The sequence below is a fragment of the Misgurnus anguillicaudatus genome, unplaced genomic scaffold, assembly GCF_027580225.2.
Source record: "Misgurnus anguillicaudatus unplaced genomic scaffold, ASM2758022v2 HiC_scaffold_29, whole genome shotgun sequence".
Classification (NCBI taxonomy): Eukaryota; Metazoa; Chordata; class Actinopteri; order Cypriniformes; family Cobitidae; genus Misgurnus; species Misgurnus anguillicaudatus.
The window spans coordinates 6,458,682-6,468,425 of record NW_027395279.1 but is presented as its reverse complement, the minus strand read 5'-3'; the positions used below and the strand labels follow the sequence as shown (position 1 = coordinate 6,468,425).

The 9,744-nt window shown below is 36.7% G+C and overlaps 1 long non-coding RNA gene across 1 annotated transcript; it reads left to right on the top strand.

Annotated features, from left to right (window-relative positions):
- The first annotated feature begins 8,501 nt into the window (after positions 1-8,501).
- Positions 8,502-9,524, top strand: LOC141362830 (uncharacterized). The gene is made up of 2 exons (XR_012368414.1): positions 8,502-8,949; positions 9,294-9,524. It is a non-coding gene; the product is annotated as an uncharacterized lncRNA (long non-coding RNA).
- Positions 9,525-9,744: the final 220 nt, after the last annotated feature.

Below are 9,744 nucleotides of genomic sequence, written 5' to 3'. Positions count from 1 at the left end.
CGCCTCGGAGAGGACTGTACAGTGTCAGCCGGGGGATATACTTACCTCCGCTCCAACGGAGATCCCGAGGTGAAGGACGGTCCAGGTCCCGTGAGTAGCTTACCTGAGGGCGAGAGGGACAGAGAGACAGAAACAACGGTCAGATAAAGTGTGACTCAGTGCTGGGCCAAACATTAATTGTGTTCTCCCTGTTTTGCCTTCAGGAGGAAGCGGAGGGCGCCACGGGTTAAGAACAGCATAGGAGAAGATTCCTGGCCCCCGCCCCCTAGTCCAACTCGTCCTGGAGGCGAGAAGAAGATTGTTTTAAACTGCCCTTCCCCTTTCTTTCCCCTTTCCTTTTAACTATTTAATAAAGATACATTTTAATTGTAGTAAACTCGTCTGTCTGGTCATTGGGGTGGTCTTGGGAACCTCCTCGAGGTGGAAAGTAGAGAGGGGCGTGGCCTTTTAGTTATCTTGGGTCCGCCCCGGCCGTGACAACTATATACAGTATTGTTCAAAATAATAGCAGTACAATGTGACTAACCAGAATAATCAAGGTTTTTAGTATATTTTTTATTGCTACGTGGCAAACAAGTTACCAGTAGGTTCAGTAGATTCTCAGAAAACAAATGAGACCCAGCATTCATGATATGCATGCTCTTAAGGCTGTGCAATTGGGCAATTAGTTGAATTAGTTGAAAGGGGTGTGTTCAAAAAAATAGCAGTGTGGCATTCAATCACTGAGGTCATAAATTTTGTGAAGAAACAGGTGTGAATCAGGTGGCCCCTATTTAAGGATGAAGCCAACACTTGTTGAACATGCATTTGAAAGCTGAGGAAAATGGGTCGTTCAAGACATTGTTCAGAAGAACAGCGTACTTTGATTAAAAAGTTGATTGGAGAGGGGAAAACCTATAAAGAGGTGCAAAAAAAGGCTGTTCAGCTAAAATGATCTCCAATGCCTTAAAATGGAGAGCAAAACCAGAGAGACGTGAAAGAAAACGGAAGACAACCATCAAAATGGATAGAAGAATAACCAGGCTCAGCCAATGATCACCTCCAGGATGATCAAAGACAGTCTGGAGTTACCTGTAAGTACTGTGACAGTTAGAAGACGTCTGTGTGAAGCTAATCTATTTTCAAGAATCCCCCGCAAAGTCCCTCTGTTAAAAAAAAGGCATGTGCAGAAGAGGTTACAATTTGCCAAAGAACACATCAACTGGCCTAAAGAGAAATGGAGGAACATTTTGTGGACTGATGAGAGTAAAATTGTTCTTTTTGGGTCCAAGGGCCACAGGCAGTTTGTTGGACGACCCCCAAACTCTGAATTCAAGCCACAGTACACAGTGAAGACAGTGAAGCATGGAGGTGCAAGCATTATGATATGGGCATGTTTCTCCTACTATGGTGTTGGGCCTATTTATCGCATACCAGGGATCATGGATCAGTTTGCATATGTTAAAATACTTGAAGAGGTCATGTTGCCCTATGCTGAAGAGGAGATGCCCTTGAAATGGTTGTTTCAACAAGACAATGACCCAAAACACACTAGTAAACGGGCAAAGTCTTGGTTCCAAACCAACAAAATTAATGCTATGGAGTGGCCAGCCCAATCTCCAGACCTTAATCCAATTGAGAACTTGTGGGGTGATATCAAAAATGCTGTAAAACCAAGAAATTTGAATGAATTGTGGAATGTTGTTAAAGAATCATGGAGTGGAATAACAGCTGAGAGGTGCCACAAGTTGGTTGACTCCATGCCACACAGATGTCAAGCAGTTTTAAAAAACTGTGGTCATACAACTAAATATTAGTTTAGTGATTCACAGGATTGCTAAATCCCAGAAAAAAAAATGTTTGTACAAAATAGTTTTGAGTTTGTACAGTCAAAGGTAGACACTGCTATTTTTTTGAACACACCCCTTTCAACTAATTGCCCAATTGCACAGCCTTAAGAGCGTGCATATCATGAATGCTGGGTCTTGTTTGTTTTCTGAGAATCTACTGAACCTACTGGTAACTTGTTTGCCACGTAGCAATAAAAAATATACTAAAAACCTTGATTATTCTGTTTAGTCACATTGTACTGCTATTATTTTGAACAATACTGTACATATCTTTTCATCATCAACAATGAAGTGAATATATAATACAGTAACAATGTTTATACTGTACAATAATAATACTACATAATAACGCTACACTGTAAAAAATACTTTGCTGCCTTAAAAATTTTTGTTGAATCAACTCGGATTTACAAGTCATTTCAACTTACTATTATTTATCTTGACTATAGATGAGTATTTATAAGTACATGTGAGTTGTTATAACTTATAAAATTAAGTTGACTTTTTTCAACTATATTTTATAAGTTGTGACAACTCATCTCTGTTGACATGACATGTAAATCTGAGTTGATTTAACAAAAAATTTTAAGGCAGCAAAGTTTTTTTACAGTGTACATATGGGTGCCCAGCCGAGTGAAAAGTGACATTGATGAGCTGAGCGTTTCACCCAAAGTTCAATATTTTCCAACACTGGGTGCTCAGAGATGAGAACGGAAAAAACGTTAAGCGTCTGACAAAAAGTGCCAGCTTCTGCACTGTAATTTTTTTTGTTAAATCAACTTAGATTTACAAGTCATGTCAACAGAAATGAGTTGTCACCAACTTATAAAATATAGTTGAGAAAAGTCAACTTAATTTTATAAGTTATAACAACTCACCTGTAGTTATACAAACTCATCTCTAGTCAAGATAAATAATAGTACGTTGAAATGACTTGTAAATCCGAGTTGATTAAATTTTAAGGCAGCAAAGTATTTTTTACAGTGTGGGGTTTTTGTAAAGTGCTTCGCTTCAACTGGAAAAAACTGAAAACATACGCCGGGTAGACGTATTCGCCTTGGTGTACACGACAGCTCCTCTGCTTAGACTGCTGCTTGTGTATTTAATTCTATAAGGTTCTGTCATCAAGTATTTTCCTATACACTCATTTTAAGTGTAAAGAAGAAACCCTTAAAACCAATAATAGTCTGACATTTACTGTCAAATTTTCTGATTTGTCTTTTTGTGGTGCTTCTGGTCCTATTTTTGCATGAATTTGTTTGCTCACTAGGGGAGAGCAGGGGCAACACTAATGTTTTCTCTGAATCCTGACTAGATTTGCATTTCCAAGCTATGACAGCAGGTTCAGCATGCAACCCTTGACAGATCTGACAAATATTATACCTCAGTGTTTCCACTACATAGCCTTAATGCAGTCTGCCGTGGTGTGCCGCCAAACCAAGAAACATTCCCACCACTAAATTACCACCTTGATTCGTGTTGTTCACTTATTAATAAATTAATCTCTTAAAATATTTTTTTCGAGGGGTTTAGTTTCATGCGCAAATAGCATTAAAATCAACAGAACATGATGATTCATACGTCACATCACACCTGCAGCGCTTCTGTATGGAGAAAACAGAATAAAATAAACAGGCTTACACGAAATATGTTTCACTTCAATAATTAGCAGATTAGTAGCCTATATGAGTTTATGTTCTTTTTTGTGCATCACGACCCCAGGATCACCATAATTTGGTCATATACAGAATATATTACTGTAATATACAGTAAATATACTCAATACTTCAAATTCTAACTGTCATCAGGTGTATTTTAATTTACAAATATTTAAATGCTCATACAAATGCACTACCATTGTCTAAAAATATAAATAGGGTTTTACTTAATTATTGTTACAAGACCATCATACAGCCTATTATTAGACACCCAAACCAAAGTGAAGAAAATGATCTTTAATTTGCAAGTCTGAACTGAACATCAAAGCAGACATGAATTTCCTCACAGAAGTTTAAGATCATATAGGCTACATCTTCAACGTAGATATACAAATGAATGTAGATATACAAATGAACAAAGAGAAAGGAAGTTTAACACTATGAAGCACAAGCAAACATGCTGGAAGGCAGCTAAAAACCATCATAAACACCGGCTTATTTTATTTTATTGGAGCCTTACCTCCAGATAAAGTAATCAACTGGATTGATGATTTAAATGTTGTTTACTTACATGTGTGTTGTGAACTCTCCAGATTTTATGTTGTGCACTGCTCCACTCGATTTTTCTGTAGTAGCAACGCCTTGCGTCACGTAACGCTCGGCGAACCTTTGACCCACCTCATGCGGACTGACCAATGAGGAGAGGGTCTTAACTTGAGGCAGATTTTGTTTTTGGCCCTTGAGGTTTGGCCCAGTTGTCAAGTTAGACCAAGATAACAGATGATGAAGAACCAAAAGCAGAATTATAAAACGGCTCGTTCTGGTTCTTCATTCTGATTGGTTGAAATGCGTTCTAAGCCGTGATAAAATACCCCGGTAAACCCACGGTTCAGACCGCATCACAAGTATCACTGCGCCACTGTCTTTAATCATTTTTTAATTTTTCTACCTTTGCACAATTATGGCGATATCCAGATGAATGTCAATAAATAAAACATTTCGTCAATAAAGAGAAAACGTTCTCTGAGGTTTTTTTTGTCTTATTGATATTTCCGCTATTATCCACAAGATGGCAATCTTACCCAACTTAAACACTGATGCATTCACTCGACACCACAGCGTTGTGGTGGATTTAGCGTGACGTGTGTTTTGATCAGGCTCTGAATCTGGGGCCGGATTCACAAAACATTCTTAAGAAGAAAAATCTTCTTAACTGCCATTTTTATCTTAAATTCAAGCTTAAGAAAAAAGTTAAGAATATTTTGTATTCTCTAAAAAGCTTCTTAAGAAAGTTCTTATTTTTTTCCTTAAGTATGTTCTTAAGAAAAAACTTAAGAAGAATTCCAATTCTCGAAAAATAAACTGTCTTAAATAACATCTTAAAGTTAGGATAGCCTTACAGTAGTCTTAAATCTCAAAATGTAAGATGTTTTATAAGTAAATGTGATTGTTTTAAATGTGACATGTTGTATTTTGTAGTCTGAAATGGCAATTTAATCAGTTTACTTCACATAAAGTTACCTGTTTAAGAGGAATTCCACACTCATATAATGAAGTTTAATGGCTTACTCAGTAATATGTCATGAAACACAAATAAGTATTACTGATAATATTATCAAACATTTCTTCCGTAATAGCCTACATTCATTGTGAAATTACTTAACAGCTAAAAGTCGCTCTAAGCGGGATGCGAACCGGTAATCGCTCTGTCATGTGAGTCGAGGGCTCCGAAACCGCGGGCACGCTTCACCCTCCGCGTCCGTCTCTTGACGCGTGAGCGCGGGTCGCGGGAGTCGAAGCCGTGGGCACAGAGAGTGAAGCACGCACGCCCAGAGCGCTCGACCCACATGATGGACCGAATGGGACATTATGGTATTATATTTACGCACCGCATCGCCTTAATACTAGCTGTCCTCGTATTACAACAGCGAAAAACATCCTGTAGTAGTCTTATTACTCGTTTGTATCGCGTTAATGATCGCAAGGTAGTCAAAATATTAATGGATATGTGTATTGTTACTTCATTAGCAGGGTATCTTAATTCATTTAAAAGCTTGTCATTTTATTCTTAAGACACAAATTTAAGATATTCTTAAGAAAAAAACTTGAGAACTTCTTAAGAAATGTTTGAGAATTGCACTTAGGAACATTCTTACGCACTTCTTATAATTTATCTTAAGAACTTTCTTATTTTTTGTCTTAAGAATATTTTCGTGAATCCGGCCCCTGATCTCTTACAAAGTTCTTCACAAAAATGGAATTAACTCCGCATTTAGCTGAAAATTTGAGAGGTGATAACTGATAAGAGAACAAATTAACGTAGGATGAAACGTTTTTTGATGTTGTTGGAAAGCGGATGGACTGTTCTTTCATTTGATATTTTATGTTTATTTAAAGAAGATAATTTTTCTGTAAGGCATTCAACTAAAACTGGGTGGCAACTTAAAAAAAAAAAACGCTGAAGGGAAAGAGTTAATCTTGCTTCCAAGCATATTTGATCATCACTTCAACAGTTGCACGATATAAATGTTAATGTATATTTTAGATGAATGTCGATTTATAAAAATAAACACCACAGTCTTTAATCATGTTTTCATTGCGCCTTTGCTGCGTCTGTGTTGTTTGTGAACTGCGCTCTGTTGCAGCCACACTTGATTCTGAGGAACTACTTTGTTTGGCGGAAGAGTAATATTTGTACTAATATAATTACAACTTATTTGTGTTTTATTTTATAAAATCCCGCTAACGTTATGCATATGAAGTAACCGTTTTATAAACGCAATAAACCCCTCGAAGCGTTGGGTTACCAGTGCATTTTATAACAGCTAAATGCTTCGCGTCGTGCCTAACAACGCCCCTTAGCTGTTATAAAATGCACTGGTAACCCACTGCTTCTTGGGGTTTATTGCTTTATTAAAACACAGATCAACACAGCTGTGCTGTAATCCTGGAGGGAGTGCCATATTCAGACAACAACACCCAATGACAAGTCAATGGAGATTCTTGTCAGAAAAGTGGAGATATAATCTGTTACAAGCACTGAAGAGTGTAAAGTAGGTGTGACTGATACATTAAAAGTCCATTGATATTGTCATCAGTTCATATCTCCTGTTAACATAATAAATCATGCTAACTACATGAAAAATTGTAAATGTCAAAAAAAAGATGTTTACCTCATGTTTCTATTATGATTTTTCCTCAGCCTTTCTCTTGCTCATCCCAAAGTCTTTTCTATGATCTCTCGCTTTCTGCACCTCATTTACTGAAACCACATGACTTTACTCATTTAATATGATCTGATAGGCCTACATTAGATTAAGTGTTTCAATCTCGTCCATCATTAGTATGAATTTGATTTATGAAAACCACTCTGAACCCTTCTCAATGTGCTCAATCCAGAATCTGAACTACACCCATCTGGATGATGTTTCTACAATAAAAGGTCAAGGTGTCATTATTGTCTCAGACAACCGTCACACATACATTAGCATCACGTTTCTTAAAAAAACAATACCATTATAATCCATTATCAAAAAGAGAAAATATAAAACACACAGCCTTTAGTTACATGAGTTACAGTATTAGTCTATTATCAGTGTAACAGTGAAATGAATTAATATTTATATTGATTATGTCTACATAACAGAACCCTAAAATCTCTTACACATCATTTAGAGTTTAACACACGTGAAGAGTAAAATAAGATGTAATTAACCTGCTGTATGATGAACTGCTCAAAAATATCTAAATAAACTGAGCTTTTGTTTTCAATGAATTCCCCTGAAACTCTCAGCAGATTATTTATTTGACTTTTCATTTTAAACATTAGACTCCCTAACGAGACAATCATTTCATATCACAAAATAAACTAAATTATAAAATATGTTCATCTTCGTAAAAAGTGTAGACACTCTTGAACTCTTGCATGCAAACATTGGGTCTCATTCATGAAACATTCGTAAATATATGAGTAAATATGTGAGTGATTTGCACGTAAACGGACCTTCCCGAAAACTCTCCCCCTCATTTACAAACACTTCGTAAACGTCAGATTTGATAGTTAAATGTGTGTGTTTGTTAATGAATTCCAATCAGTCGTACATGGGACGCGCGTACATGCTTATTCTCAATTACCATAAATCCCTCCCATTAAATCCGACTAAAAACTATATGTGGGCATCATATTATGACACCAAACGGAGGATTTCAGCATGTCTTCTTAAAAGAAAATGAAAAAGAAAAATGTATCAGATGCAGAAATTGAAGTTTTATTATCAGAAGTTAATTCAAAAAGCCAAATTTTATTCTCAAGCATAAATAGTGGCGTCTCGGGTCATAAAAAAAGGAAGCTTGGCAGCACATTACAGATGCTGTTAATGAAATTTCATCTGTTAATCGAACAGTCCCACAAGTGAAAATAAAATGGTTTGACATGAAGCTTGACAGCAAAAAACGAATTAGTTAACTTCGAAAAAATCTTATTGAAAAATACAAAATATATAATTTTAGAGGAAATACACAAGCAGTTTACATTTGAGCAGATTTAACTTTTCACAAAAGAACTGGTCTGGGTAGCCTGAAATGACTAATTAACCAGTCTTCATTCTCGGCAAGTCAGTCTGTGCGGTCTCTAAAAATACACCTTTTGCGCAGCGCTCTACCAAATCTATATATAAGCCACCGTAAATGTGTTATGCCTGATTTTGGCCATTTTATAGGAAACAATTTCCTTAACAATTTCGTTTGCCCAGCCCTATTGAAATCAATAATTTATTTGATTAAAGTGTTCCGTTTGCAGATGCTATTACTGGAGCTTATCATAAAAGTTAAAAGAAAAAACTTATATAATTACTGTATAATATTTTTTTTACAAAATGCTGTGTAATATGTACATAGCCGTGTTTGCACTATCGGGCTTCAAGCGGGCGTGCCAATGCCTGCTGAGGCCTGTTGCGTTTGCATTGTCACTTCCGGGGCATGATCGTGCTTCACTGGTGCTTTGTTGGGGCTTAAGGCCTGGCTTTTCTGGCCCGTCGAATTCCTTGGGCCAGATCGGGCTTCTCGGGGCTAGGGGAGTGGTAAAGGTCAAAGGTGGAGTTTATCTGAGTCTCTGGCAAGATGCGCATCCATCTGTCTGCAGATTTAAAACTTTAAAAATAATCGGAATCACCAGTAATTTACTGTTTAACGGAAGATGCCTGCTATGTTTGTACTTCGGACTGTAGAAAATGATCTGCATATGTAAAAACAAAGACGCGTTACAACGCCGAACTCGCCATGCTAAGGATCCGGCGCACACCGCTAACTTTACCGGTTCGGGAGAAGTTTATAAAGTTTCGGGCACAGAACAAAGTGTTTAAAGTGCAACAGTGCTGAGAAATTAAAGATGTGTGTTGGATCATCATTTCATCGTCCATGTATTAAAGAAGCGATCACTCGAGTCACGATGGTATCTACAGTCGGTGAGTTAACATGCTACATAACGTTTGCATACAAAACACTTAAAATACAATACAAATAACGATTGCTTATTTGCTTATTTTGCTTATGAAGTGTCTTACATGGGTGTTTATTGTGTTTTTGTGCTATATTGTCATCTGTGTTGAATTTTTTAGTCAGCCCTTAGAAAAAGTAACCATGGTTTTATTATATTAGTCATACCCATGCTTTCTGGTATTTTGGAGATTAATTTAACTCTTATATGAATGTAGCAAACTTTATATGTGGGTATACTGTATGTGTATTTACAAACCCTTTATACAAAACGTCACATGTGCTGCTTCATTCTTTTGTGTCCGTTTTACAGAAAAATGCCAACGTAAAGCTTTCAGTTTGTCATCCAGGAGTTTTTATTTTGTATATGAGAGATGACACAGCAACACATGCAAGAGCAGGAGATGAAACGAAGATGATGATGATGAGACGACAGGAGCCATGGATGTTGAAATCCGTCCGGAGGAGATGTCTTTAAATACACTGTTTGTGCACTGATATAAACTTCATATGTAAATAAAGTATTGCGCTATTATTACTACGACTGCTTGTCAGTTTATTGAAAATGATTGCTTAATAAGGATCACATCTGAAACACAGAAATGGTAAGATGCAACAAAATGGTAAATATAACCATCATTAACTTAACCACTGTAACATAGCTTTTAAATACTTGTGTATATTCAGAGTTGATTCTTAACGAGTACATTTTCTAATGATTTCTCAAACGTTTAGATTTTTGAGATGCAAGTAAAGTGATTTTC